General features: G+C 37.1%; 2 long non-coding RNA genes across 2 annotated transcripts; both read right to left on the reverse strand.

The window, feature by feature from the left end:
• Positions 1–1,316: 1,316 nt before the first annotated feature.
• LOC131011423 (uncharacterized) lies at positions 1,317–4,543 on the reverse strand. Its single transcript, XR_009096916.1, has 3 exons — positions 4,328–4,543; positions 2,190–2,254; positions 1,317–1,594 (listed from the first exon to the last, which is right to left on the reverse strand). It is a non-coding gene; the product is annotated as an uncharacterized LOC131011423 (long non-coding RNA).
• Positions 4,544–10,913: 6,370 nt separating this feature from the next.
• LOC131011424 (uncharacterized) lies at positions 10,914–14,115 on the reverse strand. Its single transcript, XR_009096917.1, has 3 exons — positions 13,906–14,115; positions 11,768–11,832; positions 10,914–11,172 (listed from the first exon to the last, which is right to left on the reverse strand). It is a non-coding gene; the product is annotated as an uncharacterized LOC131011424 (long non-coding RNA).
• Between the last annotated feature and the right edge of the window lie 7,566 nt (positions 14,116–21,681).

Genomic DNA, 21,681 nt, shown 5'->3' on the forward strand with positions numbered 1-21,681 from the left:
ACCATTAATTCCGTAAAGAAAATGTTTCAAAAAAAAGTAAATAACTATTAACTGCTCATTAGTAGCCAAACTAGTATACGCCCATTCGTGCGATGCACGACGGACATCGAAATTTAACGATAAATTTAAATAAATAAATAAAATCAAAATATAAACAAATAAAAAATATGTTTTAATAAAATATAACAATTCACATCAATTACTCAATAAAATCCTGAATTTAAAAATGTAAATTTTCAATTTATAAAAAGTGTAATGATAATTATATGTAACACCCCGATAACTTAGATTTATTTTATAAGTTTAATTAATAGTATTTTCTTGTATAGCTTATTTTTTAAAATAATTACATGATACATATAGATATGCACCATTAATTTTATCTAGATTATTATTATTATTATTATTATTATTATTATTATTATTATTATTATTATTATTATTATTATTATTATTATTATTATTATTATTATTATTATTATTATTATTATTAATGATTCCTATTAGAATTAGAACTCCTTTTATCATCTTTATTCTTTATCTTAGTAGGAGATATACATACAAAACAATTTTTTAGATTTATCAAAAGCTCTTTAGAAACTAGTATAAATATGGGATCTTTTTTCAAACCCTAAAACAGACGGACACACTAATTAATTAGGGTTTTAGAGAGCAGAGAGGGCCAGAAACATGTAGGCAGTTTCTCCCTTGGGACTTTCATAGAACGTTGTCCATCCAACGGTGAAAGCTGAGCGGGATACAGTTCAGAAGATCTGAGCTGGAGTCAGATTTTCGCAGGAAATCAAGTTCTGGCAGTTTCGGAAGAACGGCCATAACTTCCTCCACAGAACTCCGATTCAAGCGAAACAGGCGGCCACGGAAAGCCCTCTCGAAGACGAAGAAGTCGTATTTCTGGGAAAAATACGATTTGAGGACGTTTGAGGCTTCAAACGAAGGCTTGAAGCTGACTAGTCTGTTCAGCTGCGTTTTTGACGAATTATTCTAGTGCGGCGCTATTAAGACCTTCATTCCGGATTTTAGTTAATTGCCTTCGACTTTAAGGTGAGGGATTATATGCTTATGGTTATATTCATGTATGTTTTTATATGCTCTTAGTTCATGTTTGATTATACTTGCTCAGCCATGTAGAAATACATGTTCAGAATATTAGCCAGGTTGAAATACATGTTCAGCCATGTAGAAATACATGTTCAGAAAATCAGCCATGTTGAAGTTGTCACAGCCCACTATCCCAATGACGGGTTAACCGGGGTTATGACTTGGGGTGAACAATAAGAAACGGAAATTAAAGGGGATTTACTAAGTAACCAACATTAATAACAAACTAGTGGTATATATATATAACCACTTGGGTAATTCACAAATGAGTCTGCCATAACGACTAGACCCCAACTGAAAGTTAATTAAAATGAAGTAGTAATAAGTTCAAGTAGAAATGATAAATAAGTCAGAGTGTTTGCAGCGAAAAAAAACGTGTGAGTTATGCATATGGAGATGCATACTCAAGGTTTCATTACATAAACATCAAAAGGGAAATCCGCTCAACACCGATCCATTCCATCGCCTGCTCAACCTGCACATTTAGAAATACATGCAGGGCTGAGTATAAAAATACTCAGTGACATAAGCCGAAAATACAACATGCATACATATATAAATTGAACTGCCAACAGTAACACACAGGGGTTTTCTTGAATGACCTGCGCTTACTAAAACATTTCATTCATTTTCATAAAGGTGGATGCGCATCCCATTTTCAGTCTATATGATCCATATCTGTCCTTTCTGTCACGCGCCGGGAAGGAGGCCTCCTTACCACGGACGCCAAGACCGGTCGCAAGCGACTCGCGGTCTCCATGAGTGTACACGTTAACCCTAGCTAGCGACCTTTGTCTAGCATAGGATCCCAATTGGATTTCCTTTAAAGTTGGCGAACCAACACAGATAGGATACATATAAAAACATAAACATTTTTGGCAGTCAATCATTTCATAAACATTTCATTTCATTTCATGAACATTTCATTTTCATTTCATAAGAGTCATTTATCATTTGGGCATAATAATAAACTGAAATTAACAGTTAAAATCATCTCATGCATATATTCGTATAAGAGGCCTACGACACGCAGGGGATCTCTATATACGTATAGTAAAAGTAATGCCCACCTCAATTGTTCTTAAAGCTGGCGTGGAGTCGTTTCTTCTTCGGCTTCACTTTCTGTCGCCCGGACCTTCATTGATGAAGAGTCGATAAGTTCGTGAAGAAATTGTCATAAGACAAAGTCTAATTCTACGTGCCTAGGGTATCTTTTAATGTTTTAGGGTTCTAGCATCCATAATTCGTTACATTAAAGACAGTCAAAAATCAATCATACCTCGTCTAATCTCATTCAAACACATAGGCAACACAAACACATAAGGCACATAAGAATCACAATCAAACATCATCAAAACATGCTCTGTTTTTACACTGACTCAACTTCAAAATTTAATCTGTTCTGACTCCGACATCTCCTGGACTCGAGACTCATACCGAAAGAAAGATCTTCGAGTCTAGTTTCATATAAAAAAAAGTAGAGTCGAAAACTCCAAGTGTTTTGAGAGATATGATGTTTTTACCACGATCTACCATGTTCGGCAGTTTTGAACAATCGAAAACTTGGATTTTTGAAAAATAGTAAACGTTGTCAAACTGGGCTAAACTTTGGTGGATATCTAGCTAACACAATAAAGTTAATACCATAAAAATTTGGAAAGCTAGATCACAAAGGAAGCTACTGAAATGAATGACTCTTTCCCCTGTTCTCTGAAATTCTCGGTAGTAATGTGCAGTTTGGGTTTTTCATTTTAAAGAAATATCAAACGAAGTTGGAATGGCTTGAAATTTTACCAGGGTACTCAAGACTCATGTAGGGACTTTCTATAAAATTTTCAAAGCTATTAGACATCGACAAACCGTCGATCACAGTAGGTCAGTAGGCCTACGAAATTCATATTTATAAGTCCTTAAAAAAATAATTTATATAAATCAAGAAATAAGAGTTTAATCCCAAAAATATTCATTAAAAGTCCATCATAATTTAAATAAAAGAACGGACCTCATTTAAAATAATTAGTCCCAAACTCGTTACACACATATACTAAATCTTTCAAGAAACATCCTTTAAAATAAACTTTGATACATAGAAAATAATTCAACAACTTGAGCTCTTAAGAGGTTGTTTTGCAACAGACATCAAATCTGCCTCGGATCTCCAAATGAGGCTCCAAAAGACATTCTGGAAACTAGACATTTCAAGGATCATTCTCCAATTTGAATCGAATGAAAAAAAATTCAAACGAGCAAGATATGCCCTCTCAAAGATGGGTATTTAACAAGCAAAAATCTGAAAATTTCAGATTTCCAGATTACAACCAAGTCAGTGGCCTTTCTTTAAAAATTCATATCTCCCTTTACAAAACTCCACTGGGAACCCCAAGGGTCAATCTGGAAACTAGGGAGAGATCATAACACTCTACAGTTGGATTTACTCCAAGAACATTCATGGTTTAGAAGATATGACTGTCTAAAGTTCAGTGCACAAAAAGAGTTCAAGTTTGGCAGATTTAGAACATAAATCGGAAAAACCACTTTAGGCTTCACCAAAAATTCTAAAACTGAACAAGTAAGTTCCCAACATGTCAGTGAATATTCAGTAGAAAGATAGGCTTGAGAATCAAAGATTTAAGTCGGCCTTTGCCACCTCAAAGTCGTAGGTTTGTAAAATCTACTGGATGGTACAAGGAATAAGAACTAGATTTCAAGAATTTATACCGGTTGTTTCCCTTACTCAAAAATGGTGAGACCGATGTCAAAAGAAAGATACGGGAGTCGAGAGTGACATATTCAAGTTTCAAAGGTTTTCACCGATTGAAACTTTACGTATGGCCTCCCAAAGATTGTTTACCAAAAATGTATTCCAGATGGGCAGTGATGTTTACAAATTCATAAATAAATCATAAGAGCTCCAAACCTTCTGAAATTTTACCAAAGTATAGAAAACATATGAAAGATGATACACAATTAATTTGGGAATTTTTGGCAACCGTTTGGATGGCTGGAATCGCCTTGCAAAACACTGCCGAGCAGTGTGCTTATGGCAGATTCGCTGCCTTACCTCATGCACGGTTTTTCACCCAATAAACTCTACCAAAATAATCATCCAAAATCATAAAACATATCCTCACATAATATAGCACACAAATGTGTAAAAATCCATGGCCATAAAGCATTTTCAGTTGAGAAAAAGCAAAGAAAAACTCACCCTCGAAGCACAACCTTCACTCTATAGTTTTCCCACACTCTCCCTTGCTTTGCTACTTCTCTTGGGGCTTCAAAGGCTTCTATGGAGTGTGATAATGGTGGGAGAAAAGTTGTGAGAGTGGGAGAAAGAATGTAGTGGTGGGGAAAAAGGAGTAGTGTGGTGGAGAGGTAGGAGTAGTGGTAGGGAAAAAGATTAGTGGTAGGGAAAAGAAAATATTAGTGGTGGTAGGGAAAAAGATTAGTGGTAGGGAAAAGAAAATATTAGTGGAGGATAATGGGGTTGTTACATTAAGTAAATATAAAAATGTGGTGTAGTAATAACCCATGTGTAAAAAAAATATATATATATATGTAAGACTAATCATCAATTGATAAAATGCTAGAGCATAAAACTCTTGTGATCAAAATTAGAATAAATAGCACTAACATTAGTGCACTCTCTCAATTTATAAATACATCATAGGAAAATAATTTGAGAAAAATATTGATGGAAAATTTTTATAACTCATCATTCCTAAATTTCTCGGTAAAAATAAATAAATACATATTTTTTTTTCGATTTGAAAACTCAAAATAAATCTTTGAGCTCCATCATTCTCTTAATGGACTCAAAATATATTTTGAGTGCATCATCCGTTGAAATAAAAATAAAAATAAATTATCACGTATGTAATCATCAAATTCACATAAGTCCGTATTTTATTAATGGATGCTGAACCCTAATTACCATAAGAAATCCTTAAATCAATAATTAAAAGTCTATAATCCTTAATAAAAAGTCGGGGCATTACATACTATCCCCCTTAACATAAATTTCGTCCCGAAATTTGTACCTCAGAAAATAACTCTGAGTACTTCACTTTCCTGTTAGACGGTAGTCTATTATTGACCATGATATATTCATAGGTCCCTTACTATCGGTATTGACTTAGTCCTTAGTACCTGAACTTCCCGATCTAAGATAGATTTGAATCTTCCTTCGTAACTCAAATATTGACTAATAATAATGTTGTTCTTATGGATCATATGCTTTGAATCGTAAACATACTTCTCTATTTGCGACACATGGGATACATTACGCACATTCTCAAAGCTTAGCGCTAACGCCAACCAGTAAGTTATTGGGTCTATCCTTTCTACAATCTCGTATGAGCCTATAAAACGGGGTTTAGGTTTACCCTTTACACCGAATCTAACGATTCCTCTTGATGGAGAAACCTTCAGAAAAATTTTCTTTACATCCTCAAACTATAGGTCCTTTCGGCGCTTGTCAGCATATGACTTCTGTCTATCCTGGGCCTCCTTGATTCCTTTTTCTGATTTGACGGACGATCTCAATCATCTCGCCATTTCGTCCCAACAAAGTGGTGATCTATATTTCCTCAGGTATAACGCCTCATTTGCCAATCTATCGATAGTCGATTGATAACTGGTATTATATGTCTCACAATGAGTGGCAAAAACATGTTCTCAGCTTTCACCCCGGTTTAGCTCGGTCGTCCTCAACATACCTTATTAATAATTTCTATGTCGTTTAAGCGGAACTATAATGACTAATATCTCTAGAGCATTCTTAAGGCAACTTAAACAGTTTGTAAGGAGACCAACCATTTCGAGCATGTAGGCAGTCAGCCTAAAACGCCGTTATAAACTATTATTCATTATCGAAGGAATCTCGAGTCATGTGGGCATTGACTGCCCCCTTTCGTGACAACCTTTGCTTAAGTATGATGGATTCGAAAAAATCCATCTCGACAACGAAATTCATTGGTTCGTTAAGGGCTCAGTTTGTCCCAAACACGACATTAAGCTTGACTTTATGAGCTCGAAGACTCAAAGTAACAATGTGATATGTTGTAAAACCTTCACTTGCTAGCACGCAAGACATATTTCAACAAATGAGGTTACATCTCGTTTCATTCCTCCTAACTAGAATTTTCTAGATCTTAATACATCTTAGTACTTCCTGGTGACAGTATATGGGTGCCATGGCTTTATCTTATTCTTAAGTTCATTGTCATGGACATGCATATCTTCCCTTCAAAGAAGATAGTATTATCTGATTCGTCGTTGTAATTCTTGAAACTTCTTATCCTTATTCTTCCTCGTAGCTTCTCCATCTTTTCGTCCTTCCTTTTTGCTTCTACCACCATTTTTCTCAAACTGGGTATTGTCGCAATAACACTCGCTATTGTATTAGGTGGTTTAATCACTTCTATCCTCATCTTGTCAAAGTTTTTAATGAGTTCATCTTCCCTCGTGAGAAAGTATCCTAACTTAGACGAGACTTTAGGACTCAATGCATCGGCTACTACATTGGCCTTGCCTGGGTGGTAGTTAATACCACAATCATAATCCTTTACTAGTTCGAGCCATATTCTTTGTCTCATGTTCAGATCCCTTTGCTTGAAAAAAAAAATATTTCAAGCTTTTATGATCGGTGAATATCTCACACCTAACTCCGTACAGGTGATGTCTCCATATTTTCAGTGCATGCACCACTGCAGCTAATTCTAAATCATGGGTTGGATAATTCAGTTCATGTGGTCTAAGTTGTCGCGATGCATATGCTATCACCTTTCCCTCTTGCATTAACACACAACCTAGTCCATTTTTCGACGCATCCGTGTAGATCACATATTCCCTGTCTGGTTCTGGAACTGCTAGCACTGGTGCAGTAGTTAACATGTCCTTGAGCTGCTGAAAACTTCTCTCGCACTCATCAGTCCAAGTATACTTGATTCCTTTCCCAAGTAACTGCGTCATTGGTCTTGCTATTTTTGAAAATCCTTCAATGAATCTTCGATAGTAGCCAGCTAATCCTAAGAAACTTCTTATCTCATTTGGAGTTGTTGGTGACCTCCATCCTTGTACTGCTTCAACCTTGATACCTTCTGACCTTAAGCCAAATCTCACATTTAGTGAATTTGATGTAAAGAGATTCACCCCTTAGTGTTTGCAACGCGATTCTCAATGTTTCTTATATTATTCTTAATCTTGGAGTAGATAAGGATATCGTCTTTGAATACCAATCTGGACTTATCCAAGTAAGGATAGAATGCTCTGTTCATGAGGTCCATGAACACCACTGGCGCGTTTATTAATCCGAACGGCACAACTACGAATTCGTAGTGATCATATCTTATTCGAAAAGCCGTTTTGGGTATATCTTCATGTCTAACTTTTAACTGATGATACCCAAACTTCAAATCGATCTTAAAGATTACGCTCACACCTTTGAGCTGGTCGAATAAATAATCCTCAAGGTGCCTTCCTTCTTCTTGACAAATAACACAGGCGCTTTCCATGGGATACACTAGGTTTGATAAAGCCTAGGTCCAATAATTCCTGTAATTGGATCTTTAGCTCCTCCAATTCCCTTGGAGCCATCCTGTAAGGTGCCTTGGATACCGGTGCTGATCCTGGTTCTAAATCGATGGTAAATTCTACTTGTCTATCGAGTGGCAGCCCTGGTAAATTTTCTGAAAAATATCTCAGAATTCCCGTACAATCTCTACGTCTTCAATTATCCCTTTGGTCTCAACTCCTCCGATCAGGTATACCAGGAAAGCTTAGCAGTCTATCTTGTTCATCATCTTCCTCGCTTGTAAGGCTGAAATAATTGGTATCCTGTTCCCCAGGTTTATCTCAAAGCATCCATCCCCGAAAAGTTAAAAGCAATCTTCCGCTCCTTGCATAAAACTGTGGCGTAGTTCTTAGCTAACCAGTCAATCCCTAGGATTACATCAATGTCCTATATTGTATAAACTGCAAGTTGTTTACTATGACCTTAAATGATCCTATGTTTACCTCTTGGTTTGAGTAAGCATGTGTTTCTATCGTCGCCCCTCCTATGGGTAAAGAATTTCTCATGTCCAGATTAGCCCTTTTCAGGTATGAGTTTTAGGGTATTTGCACATGCACTTGCAGAGAAAGAATGCGAGGCACCCGTATCGAACAGAAGTATAACAGGTGTGTTGAGTAGCGTGCCCATACTTATTAGGTTTCCTTGTTTGCTTCCTTATTTATTCTTGTGCGGGGCATAGGTTCTAACTTAAGGGGGTTGTGGTGGATAGAGTAGTTGTTGGCCTAGAATGACCCTAAATGGTTGTGCTTGACCCGGTTGATTCGATCTTCACATCCCTCCTTGTGGCCTCGCTTGGAAATCTTTAGCAAAATGGCCCTTCTGACCATATTTAAAACATGTATTACTATCATCCAAACATATATCATAATATGACTTGGAAAACTTCGGCCATGGAGGTACCCCAGGCTGGCCCTACTTATCCTTAGCAGGTCCTATGTTTGTTTGATGTCCTTGTCCTTGCCTTTGGGCACTATGTTTCCTACCAAGGCCTCTTGCCATTTCGACTATCATAGTAGTCTTGCCTTCGTCCTTGATCATTTGCTTCCTGAGTTGAGTTTGGGTCGAGCAAATCTCGGGCCTACTACCTCGGCGTCCAGAGCTTGGCTGAACAATTCAGAGTTCATAAACTCAGTATAATTGTCGAGTACCTTAGGCCGGAGTGAAACTTGTCTATCATCTTTTCTTCTATGTCCACCTACTGTGGGGCCTAACGGACATGCTGCAGAAAATATGGTCATACTTGGTCATATCCCATCTTGTTTTGCTTTGGATTAAACACTTCTTTTCCTTTCCTCTTATAACGGCTATTAGAAATATAATTGTCATATACCCCCGTCTGAAAATCTTCTAAGACAAGTCTGACAGCTCTTCTTGAGTCATCGCTTTTCTTTTGGCCTTCAACCAAAATCTGCAAATTCAGTCAATTGGAATGCAACACAGAAAGTCGTTCATGTACGCAAACTCTATATTACGGTCTCAATTTGGATTCTGAATTTCTATCATAATGAGTGGTCGATAATATTCATAGGACAAAGACTAATCTCAACTAATTTAAACATAATGAGAGACAACTATACAAAGCTATAGTTTGGGTGGTATACTAGGTCAGTAGACTAATACTTCTTAGTCTTATCGATAAAGGGAATCTACTATGACAACTCACGAGTTGCAAGGCTCAAAATCAACACAACATCAAAGCAAGGTGTTGTAGAAATTGTTCAAGAGATTTAAAAGAATGACCAGAGGGTATGAAATGATTAACTACAAGGTCGAACAAAATGACCTCGAGTAAGAACCCGTCTGGCTTTTCAACCGAAAGTTGAAACATATAGGTTTTCAACCCAAAAGACGTCTACTGAGATTTGGATCATGTGGACTGGCCAGGTCCAACATCATCACTTCCCAGTCACACGGGAAACATTGTCCCGAACTTGAGAAGTCGTGGACATACTATACATAACGAAACTTGAGTTCGTAGTGGCAGCTTAAAGCTCAAACTTAAGGTTCTAGTCCTATTGAACTAGACTCTTATTCCCCAAGGTCTACATACAGACAGTCGAACCATATTTTCTTATATAACTTGTAGTCCCAAAGACATGGGCAACAGTCCAAAGGCGTGTATACTGAGCTATAACAATTCTTATGTCGTCGTCAAAAGCTATACTAAAATCCCGATATGCCCGAGTAGTCTCTGCTGGGTCAAACGCGGAGCTTTCCTAACTATCGGAATATGCCTGGACGTAACCCTCTTTAATAGATAAGGGAAAGTGTGAGTCTTCTAATACGTAAGTAGACGTAAAACTCTTAAATGTACAAGGTTATGAACATACTATGCATAACAAAACATAAGTTTCATTAAGACAACTAAACTTATTTTAAGGTCTTCTATTCTAGTGGACTCGGATCCCATTTCCCATGTATGTCACAAATATATATATAACCCGCAGACAATCAAATCACGCCCTTTTTATAATCTATCGTGTAACATAAGTCGATTCGATGTTCCATCGTGTATAAACATTCGAACGTAGAGACTTATGCTTAAACCCTTGATGCAATGTTTGCCTTGAATTCATCTTGTATCATCATTCCGTGCTTTTCCTTCAACGCGTACATGTCTTTTCATTCCTCTTTGTAATTCAAAAGAACCATTGTTTTCTTGTGGAAGCTGAAATGCTCTAAGTTCTCTATCATTCTTCTAAATCATCACTTCAAGAATCTAGATTGTAGAGATATCCTACTAATCCAGCAGTCTATGTTCTTTTAGAATCGTGATCATGCAACTTATAACAATCTATGTTTTCTGGGGAAAGCATGTGTCAATTCTCTATCATTCTTCTTATTATATCATCATAACTGCAATGATATGCCATGAAAGGCAAAACATTCAACATTTCATCATAGCATGCTCTTTACATAAACATCTTCATGAAACAGTTTAGAACAATAACATCTTTAAAACGTTGTAACTGCAGTTACCTTTTTCCTTGATTGAGCACGATGCAATGGAGTGTTGAGCGGTGTCGTATTAACCCACGTATGTCTAGTGAATCAAACTAGACTTGGCTTTTTAGAATAAGGTTTCTAGTGCCAGAGCAAACGAACTGCTCTGATACCACTCTGTCACAGCCCACTATCCCAATGACGGGTTAACCGGGGTTATGACTTGGGGTGAACAATAAGAAACGGAAATTAAAGGGGATTTACTAAGTAACCAACATTAATAACAAACTAGTGGTATATATATATAACCACTTGGGTAATTCACAAATGAGTCTGCCATAACGACTAGACCCCAACTGAAAGTTAATTAAAATGAAGTAGTAATAAGTTCAAGTAGAAATGATAAATAAGTCAGAGTGTTTGCAGCGAAAAAAACGTGTGAGTTATGCATATGGAGATGCATACTCAAGGTTTCATTACATAAACATCAAAAGGGAAATCCGCTCAACACCGATCCATTCCATCGCCTGCTCAACCTGCACATTTAGAAATACATGCAGGGCTGAGTATAAAAATACTCAGTGACATAAGCCGAAAATACAACATGCATACATATATAAATTGAACTGCCAACAGTAACACACAGGGGTTTTCTTGAATGACCTGCGCTTACTAAAACATTTCATTCATTTTCATAAAGGTGGATGCGCATCCCATTTTCAGTCTATATGATCCATATCTGTCCTTTCTGTCACGCGCCGGGAAGGAGGCCTCCTTACCACGGACGCCAAGACCGGTCGCAAGCGACTCGCGGTCTCCATGAGTGTACACGTTAACCCTAGCTAGCGACCTTTGTCTAGCATAGGATCCCAATTGGATTTCCTTTAAAGTTGGCGAACCAACACAGATAGGATACATATAAAAACATAAACATTTTTGGCAGTCAATCATTTCATAAACATTTCATTTCATTTCATGAACATTTCATTTTCATTTCATAAGAGTCATTTATCATTTGGGCATAATAATAAACTGAAATTAACAGTTAAAATCATCTCATGCATATATTCGTATAAGAGGCCTACGACACGCAGGGGATCTCTATATACGTATAGTAAAAGTAATGCCCACCTCAATTGTTCTTAAAGCTGGCGTGGAGTCGTTTCTTCTTCGGCTTCACTTTCTGTCGCCCGGACCTTCATTGATGAAGAGTCGATAAGTTCGTGAAGAAATTGTCATAAGACAAAGTCTAATTCTACGTGCCTAGGGTATCTTTTAATGTTTTAGGGTTCTAGCATCCATAATTCGTTACATTAAAGACAGTCAAAAATCAATCATACCTCGTCTAATCTCATTCAAACACATAGGCAACACAAACACATAAGGCACATAAGAATCACAATCAAACATCATCAAAACATGCTCTGTTTTTACACTGACTCAACTTCAAAATTTAATCTGTTCTGACTCCGACATCTCCTGGACTCGAGACTCATACCGAAAGAAAGATCTTCGAGTCTAGTTTCATATAAAAAAAAGTAGAGTCGAAAACTCCAAGTGTTTTGAGAGATATGATGTTTTTACCACGATCTACCATGTTCGGCAGTTTTGAACAATCGAAAACTTGGATTTTTGAAAAATAGTAAACGTTGTCAAACTGGGCTAAACTTTGGTGGATATCTAGCTAACACAATAAAGTTAATACCATAAAAATTTGGAAAGCTAGATCACAAAGGAAGCTACTGAAATGAATGACTCTTTCCCCTGTTCTCTGAAATTCTCGGTAGTAATGTGCAGTTTGGGTTTTTCATTTTAAAGAAATATCAAACGAAGTTGGAATGGCTTGAAATTTTACCAGGGTACTCAAGACTCATGTAGGGACTTTCTATAAAATTTTCAAAGCTATTAGACATCGACAAACCGTCGATCACAGTAGGTCAGTAGGCCTACGAAATTCATATTTATAAGTCCTTAAAAAAATAATTTATATAAATCAAGAAATAAGAGTTTAATCCCAAAAATATTCATTAAAAGTCCATCATAATTTAAATAAAAGAACGGACCTCATTTAAAATAATTAGTCCCAAACTCGTTACACACATATACTAAATCTTTCAAGAAACATCCTTTAAAATAAACTTTGATACATAGAAAATAATTCAACAACTTGAGCTCTTAAGAGGTTGTTTTGCAACAGACATCAAATCTGCCTCGGATCTCCAAATGAGGCTCCAAAAGACATTCTGGAAACTAGACATTTCAAGGATCATTCTCCAATTTGAATCGAATGAAAAAAAATTCAAACGAGCAAGATATGCCCTCTCAAAGATGGGTATTTAACAAGCAAAAATCTGAAAATTTCAGATTTCCAGATTACAACCAAGTCAGTGGCCTTTCTTTAAAAATTCATATCTCCCTTTACAAAACTCCACTGGGAACCCCAAGGGTCAATCTGGAAACTAGGGAGAGATCATAACACTCTACAGTTGGATTTACTCCAAGAACATTCATGGTTTAGAAGATATGACTGTCTAAAGTTCAGTGCACAAAAAGAGTTCAAGTTTGGCAGATTTAGAACATAAATCGGAAAAACCACTTTAGGCTTCACCAAAAATTCTAAAACTGAACAAGTAAGTTCCCAACATGTCAGTGAATATTCAGTAGAAAGATAGGCTTGAGAATCAAAGATTTAAGTCGGCCTTTGCCACCTCAAAGTCGTAGGTTTGTAAAATCTACTGGATGGTACAAGGAATAAGAACTAGATTTCAAGAATTTATACCGGTTGTTTCCCTTACTCAAAAATGGTGAGACCGATGTCAAAAGAAAGATACGGGAGTCGAGAGTGACATATTCAAGTTTCAAAGGTTTTCACCGATTGAAACTTTACGTATGGCCTCCCAAAGATTGTTTACCAAAAATGTATTCCAGATGGGCAGTGATGTTTACAAATTCATAAATAAATCATAAGAGCTCCAAACCTTCTGAAATTTTACCAAAGTATAGAAAACATATGAAAGATGATACACAATTAATTTGGGAATTTTTGGCAACCGTTTGGATGGCTGGAATCGCCTTGCAAAACACTGCCGAGCAGTGTGCTTATGGCAGATTCGCTGCCTTACCTCATGCACGGTTTTTCACCCAATAAACTCTACCAAAATAATCATCCAAAATCATAAAACATATCCTCACATAATATAGCACACAAATGTGTAAAAATCCATGGCCATAAAGCATTTTCAGTTGAGAAAAAGCAAAGAAAAACTCACCCTCGAAGCACAACCTTCACTCTATAGTTTTCCCACACTCTCCCTTGCTTTGCTACTTCTCTTGGGGCTTCAAAGGCTTCTATGGAGTGTGATAATGGTGGGAGAAAAGTTGTGAGAGTGGGAGAAAGAATGTAGTGGTGGGGAAAAAGGAGTAGTGTGGTGGAGAGGTAGGAGTAGTGGTAGGGAAAAAGATTAGTGGTAGGGAAAAGAAAATATTAGTGGTGGTAGGGAAAAAGATTAGTGGTAGGGAAAAGAAAATATTAGTGGAGGATAATGGGGTTGTTACATTAAGTAAATATAAAAATGTGGTGTAGTAATAACCCATGTGTAAAAAAAATATATATATATATGTAAGACTAATCATCAATTGATAAAATGCTAGAGCATAAAACTCTTGTGATCAAAATTAGAATAAATAGCACTAACATTAGTGCACTCTCTCAATTTATAAATACATCATAGGAAAATAATTTGAGAAAAATATTGATGGAAAATTTTTATAACTCATCATTCCTAAATTTCTCGGTAAAAATAAATAAATACATATTTTTTTTTTCGATTTGAAAACTCAAAATAAATCTTTGAGCTCCATCATTCTCTTAATGGACTCAAAATATATTTTGAGTGCATCATCCGTTGAAATAAAAATAAAAATAAATTATCACGTATGTAATCATCAAATTCACATAAGTCCGTATTTTATTAATGGATGCTGAACCCTAATTACCATAAGAAATCCTTAAATCAATAATTAAAAGTCTATAATCCTTAATAAAAAGTCGGGGCATTACAGAAGTATATGTTCAACCATGTAGAAATACATGTTCAGAAATTTAGCCATGTTGAAATACATGTTCAGGGGCTCTCAGTTCGCCCATCAGATTATCAGTATATGTGTATGACAATGTGAATTATTTGCATGTTTAAGCGTATGTGAATATTTGCATGGTTTCTCACTGAGTATATTTTCAATATGCTCACCCCTTATCTTCTAAGTTTTGCAGTTATGGAGTTGAGGTGGCCATGGAAGTCGAGAATGACTAGAGATTTAGTATTTCCATAGAAATTTAAGTTGAACTTGTTAAGTTTTAATTTATTGTTTTATTTTATTTTTTTCATGTTACTACTTTAGTTTTAGCAAGTTGATTTTAAATTATTTTAAACTTTGATAATCAAGAAGTTTTATTTTATCTATTAGTTCTTCAAGATTTTAAATTAAAAAGCTTATAAAAATCGGGCTGTTACATTATAGTTATTATATTAATTTAAAAATTGTTCAATAATGAAAATTTGCATTATGCATATATTATTCATCATAATAGTAGTAATTTTATACACAAACATAAATAAAAAGTTATATATTTTTAATAAAGAGAAAGCAAATAAAATATTTAAATTTTTCATAACTTATTCATTTTAAATTCATTTTTGATGATTTTTATACTATACTGCATATTGATTATTTTTTCATGATCAAATTTGATGACGTTTAAAAAATAACTATTCAATATAAAAAAGTAAAAAGAAAAAAAATAGTTAAAATTTTGGTGGAAGAAGAGAGAGAGAAAAAAAGAGGGAAAAAACTCATCTTTTATATATTATATAGATAACTGCCTTTATTTCTTTAGAGACCGCCACTAATATTTCATTTACATATTTCCATGTAATATATTTAGAAAGCCAAAATTATGAAATGAACAATGGACAAATTTTTTAGATTTATCATGTAGTTAATATATACTATATATATATATATATATACACACACACACTCTATCGAAATTTGAAAGTTAATAATTTTAGATTCCTTGCACGATCACATCATCCATATAATTTAGGTTTCTTGTAATATATTAAAATGGAAATTTTCAATTTGAAATCAATTACAAATCAGTTTGAAAATTGAATAGTAATTTGCAGATATATTAAAATTGAAGGTTTATTTGGATATTGTATTTTTGATTTTTATTTTCTTTTTCTATAACTTCATATTTTTCGTTTTATTTCTTTCTAAATTATGAAATTCGATTAATTATAATTTTTTTAATATGCATATCAAATTAAAGATCATAATAAGAGTTTTCGTTTAATATATTTTATGTAAATATTTGATTTAAAATGTAAACTTCGTATTTGTTTAAAATATCAACTGAGGAGGGGTGAAATATGCGAGGTCCTAAGATCAGGACACGTGGCCTTACTTGAAAAACCGAAATGGAATACTGACGAGGACTAGAATACTTATCAATACAGCGCTTAACAATACCAGAGCTAACCAGAGCAGAGCTACCAGAGCTAACCAGAGCAGAGCTACCAGAGCCAGAGCAGCCAGAGACAACATGCCAGAGCAGAGCTACCAGAGACAACCTGCCAAAGACAGCCTGCTAGAGCCAGAGCTACCAGAGATAACCTGCTAGAGCCAGAGCTACCAGAGATAACCTGCCAGAGCCAGAGTTACTAGAGACAGCCTGCCAGAGCCAGAGTTCAACCAGAGATAGCTCTACGAGAGCCCTGCCAGAGTGCAACGCTGCCGAGAACAGCCCTGCCGGGAGCCAGCTTTGCCACCGAGTTGGGCTTCATTCCTCTATTTTATGGGCTTTAGGGTTAGGTCCAATTAGTCATCTATAAATAGGACTCCCATTGTTAGATTGAAGGACTCTCTCTCTCTCATTCATTAGCAATGTACAGTGTAATCACCCACAAAGATAGTGAAATCTCGAGCAACTCCATGGACGTAGATCATTTAGTGATCGAACCACGTATATTCGGTGTCGTTTATCGCTCTTATCTATTTTCTAGCATAGGAATTATTTCTAGTATCATCAGCTGGCGTCGTCTGTGGGAAATTTGGGCTAAGGCGTGAGGAAAACTGACGGTTATTCCGTTTTTCTAGAATTCATCTCGAAGTTCCTCATCTTCGTAGGTGTATTCTAGATCGAGATCTAGTTAAGGATAGAAATCTGCGTGATTCGCACAAAATACATTGATAGATGCGCGTTAAAACGAGCCATATGAGCAGATCTACTGTTTTACTGTTTCCTGCTGTGGGTTTAGATTAGAACTCGTCTGTGTTTGCATGAATGATTCTTTTTGCATGATCTTCGAATGCTGATGGTTGCACAATTGCGCGATAGCACACACGGACATATATATATGCTGATTTTCTAAATTGAAACCTTCGATCTGAACAATATTATTTCTTATCAAAGTGGTATATAGGCTGGAAAACCTTCCTCGTGCCAACGGATCATCTGATGATCTAGGTTTGGAATGATAACAACGCCACGTACTCACGAATAGGTGCTTAGATTTGGAAAATGAAAAGTTAGGCCCAATTATCCTGATTATTTTTAGACATCTTCACAACTCTGATGCTCTTCTTATGTTTCAGTGTTTCTCAACTAACTTCTTCTAATCCAAAAATTTCTCGATGGTCGCACAAATCGGGCGAGAATCATCGTCACCGTTGGCTTCGGAAAGTCAAAGTAGGCAATCTCCAAATCAGAGTGGAGCTCCTATGCTTCTAATCGGAGAAAGGTTTAGAAAACCCCCAATTTACAACTAAGGGAGCAATCGTCCGACGAAATCGCCTTTGTCGCTGCTATCACCGGCTCTGGCTGTCGCGCAGAGCAGCAATATCTTTGGCATCGATCGCCTGAGCATACGAGAATCCTCGATCCTGAATCGCAGTTCTGGCGAACCTTAGTTATGTCCAGTTTTGCAAAGACACCTTGCTCTGCACTGATCCACTGCGGGTCAGAGACACGACGCACTGGAAATCTGAATAACAGTCACGTTGCAACTCAGTTCCATGGAGCAGACCTCCATTTATTAGGGATTTTCTCATTTAATTTCTAAAGATCAGTGCCTTAATTTTCACTTAAGCTTACTTACATTTCTTGTGGTTTCTGTGCAAGGGCATTCCGTTACGCCAATATCGGACAGGGCTCGAAGGCTTAAGGGAATCGGTCATCGAGCAATGGCTGACACTTTTGGATTAGCTGCCATAAAGGAAATTACTACCATCCCAGCCATCGTTGTAGGAAGATGTCGATAGCAGTCACTCACGAACACCAGGGCAGTCGTCCACTTTCAGCCAGCGCAGGAACAGTGCAATCGGCCCTCTCAGCTCGGCTGAACAAAAGAACAACATCTTTCTTCCACCAAAAGTTAAGTTTGCTACCTTCCATTCCTAAGTGTTTGATGCTTCTCTACTCTGATATGCGATCTTGATATGATGAACTTGAGTTTGATATAAGTTTGCTATTCATGGGTTTAGATGAAGATTAAACTCTGCTCCCGGATGAGAGCAATCTGGGAGCAGAGATTATTATTCAACTATGATGAGATGTCAATATAAAGATATCGAACAAGGCTCGAACACATAAGGGAATTGCTAAGGAAACTAGGCGAAACACCACTAGAGCACGATGTTGGGCGAAATCATTTCCATGTTTTTCTCTTTGAATTTGAAGGTTCTGATTTTCTTATTTTATTATGAATAAAATATGCAGGTACCACTGGATATATACAGGATCCAGATGAGCATCTTAGATCTTGAGCATCATAAGGAAATGATAACATGCTCACATAATCGTCCTTCGTGGTCTTAATCTATTGGGAGGCGAATTCGAACATAATTATTTATCCTTTTGCTAATATTTCCTATGATCCCACTCGAATTTGGAGACTAATATTATGATAATTGGGCTTTGATTGGGTGAACTTTCAGGTATGGGACACCAACCTCGTCGAGGGCAAATTTTGGGAAATGAATTCAAGCCGAGCACCAACGGAAATTGCCTCACATTGCACGACTCGAACGTGGATCAGAGCTACAACTGAGAGAACTACGGCCAAATCTAACAGAGCACAGCTAAGAGCAAAGCTACAGAGCATAGTTATAGAGCAAACTGCTATGCCGACACCGGATGGTTGTCAGGGCATCAGAGCATGGCTAAGAGCAAAGCTATAGAGCATAGCTACAGAGCACAACTAAGAGCAAAGCTATAGAGCATAGCTACAGAGCAAACTGCTAAACCGACACCGGATGGTTGTCGATGCATCAGCTAAGAGCAAAGCTACAGAGCATAATTAAGAGCAAAGTCACAAAGTACCATTCCAAAGCAAATAATAATTATCGAGTACAACTTTAATAGCAAAATCTATCAAAGTTAAATTACAGAGTTAACGGAGAGCACATAACACACTTGTCAAAACAAAAATTACAGAGCATAAAGGACAGAGCTTGACCGCGGAATCAACAAAAATTACAGAGCATAGTGCCAAAACAGAGTACTCAATACTACACAACAAAGTACTAACTTCTCGTAATCGTGCTTGACTTCTAAAGTACGCGCACGACACTGGGGGGGGGGACTAGGGGTGGATACCCCTCCCCGCATTTTTCGAAAGATACTATCAAAACATAAGAGGAAGAAAATTATTAACTAAGAAATTTACCCAGAATATACATTTTAAACATATAGCACAAGTTACCAAAATACATAAATAACAGAGGAAACAGCTAAAGCAAAGACAACTCTGGTTGTCAGAGCACCAGAGCAAGAGCATACACTAACAGAGCAAACAGCTAGAGCAGAGACAACTCTGGTTGTCAGAGACAGAGCATACATTAACAGAGCAAATAGCTAGAGCAGAGACAACTCTGGTTGTCAGAGACAGAGCATACACTAACAGAGCAAACAGCTAAAGCAAACACAACTCTGGTTGTCAGAGCATCAGAGCAAGAGCATACGCTAACAGAGCAAATAGCTAAAGCAAAGACAACTCTGGTTGTCAGAGCACCAGAGCAAGAGCATACGCTAACAAGCAAACAGCTAGAGCAGAGACAACTATGGTTGTCAGAGACAGAGCATACATTAACAGAGCAAACAGCTAGAGCAGAGACAACTCTGGTTGTCAGAGACAGAGCATACACTAACAGAGCAAACAGCTAAAGCAAACACAACTCTGGTTGTTAGAACATCAGAGCAAGAGCATACGCTAACAGAGCAAACAACTAAAACTAAGACAACTCCGGTTATCAGAGCATCAGAGAAAGAGCATACGCTAGCAGAGAAAACAACTAAAGCAAAGACAACTCTGGTTGTCAGAGCATCAGAGCCAGAGCAAACGCTAAAACCCAGAGCAGAAAGTTATGTAAACACCACTGGTTGCCAGAACATAAGAAACAGAGCAGAATGGTATACAGAGCACTCAGGGTACACATCACAAATGATCAAAACAAGGGATATTCATAGCCCGAAAACAGCAACAGAATCGTGCTTGACTTCTAAAGTACGCGCACGATATCAGGGGGAAGTAGCTATTAGCTAAAAGAGCAGAGCTGACGGATGATCAGACTCTGGATGGTCTCGTCTGACCATACCAGGGAGGGGGGTAGCTATTAGCTTCAAGAGCAGAGCTGACGGATGATCAAACTCTGGATGGTCTCGTCTGACCATACCAGGGGGGGTAGCTATTAACTTTAAGAGCAGAACTGATGGATAATCAGACTCTGGATGGTCTCGTCTGACCATACCAGGGGGGAGTACCTGATGAGGGGTGAAATATGTGAGGTCCTAAGATCAGGACACGTGGCCTTACTTGGAAAACCTAAATGGAATACTGACGAGGACTAGAATACTTATCAATACAGCGCTTAGCAATACCAGAGCTAACCAGAGCAGAGCTACCAGAGACGCCTGCCAGAGCCAGAGCTGTCAGAGACAATGTGCCAGAGCAAAGCTACCAGAGACAACCTGCCAAAGACAGCCTGCTAGAGCCAGAGCTACCCGAGATAACCTGCCAGAGCCAGAGTTACTAGAGACAGCCTGCCAGAGCCAGAGTTTAACCAGAGACAGCTCTACGAGAGCCCTGCCAGAGTGCAGCGTTACCAGCTCTGCCAGAGTGCAATGCTACCGAGGACAGCCCTGCCGGGAGCCAGCTTTGCCACCGAGTTGGGCTTCATTCCTCTGTTTTATGGGTTTCAGGGTTAAGTCCAATTAGTCATCTATAAATAGGACTCCCATTGTTAGATTGAAGGACTCTCTCTCTCATTCATGAGCAATGTACAGTGTAATCACCCAGCCCTGCCGGGAGCCAGCTTTGGCACCGAGTTGGGCTTCATTCCTCTGTTTTATGGGTTTCAGGGTTAGGTCCAATTAGTCATCTATAAATAGGACTCCCATTGTTAGATTGAAGGACTCTCACTCTCATTCATGAGCAATGTACAGTGTAATCACCCACAAAGATAGTGAAATCTCGAGCAACTCTGTGGATGTAGATCATTTAGTGATCGAACCACGTACATTCGGTGTCGTTTATCGCTCTTATCTATTTTCTAGCATAGGAATTATTTCTAGTATCATCATCAACATTTTAAAATTTTCACTCTCTCATCTTTTTTAGAATAAATATTTTTTAATTTTTTAGCTTCTTTTTTACTTTTCATAATATCAAATATTTTAATTGTTTGTTACTATTTTATACTCCCTTTGTCCCAATAGTAGTGTCTCATAATTTTTCGACACGGAAATTACGAAATGTGTAAAACTAGATAAAGTCAGTTGGTGTTTTTTATTTAAATATTGGGTATAGAGATAATATATTATCAAAAAAGGAAATGAGACATTACTATTGAGACAGTCAAAAAAGGAAAGTGAGACACTACTATTGGAACGAAGGGAGTATTTTACTTTAATATTTAAATCAATATTTTTATTTAAATTAATTTAATATTTATATTTATATATACGATAATTGAATAATATT

Source organism: Salvia miltiorrhiza, chromosome 2, assembly GCF_028751815.1.
Source record: "Salvia miltiorrhiza cultivar Shanhuang (shh) chromosome 2, IMPLAD_Smil_shh, whole genome shotgun sequence".
NCBI lineage: Eukaryota > Viridiplantae > Streptophyta > Magnoliopsida > Lamiales > Lamiaceae > Salvia > Salvia miltiorrhiza.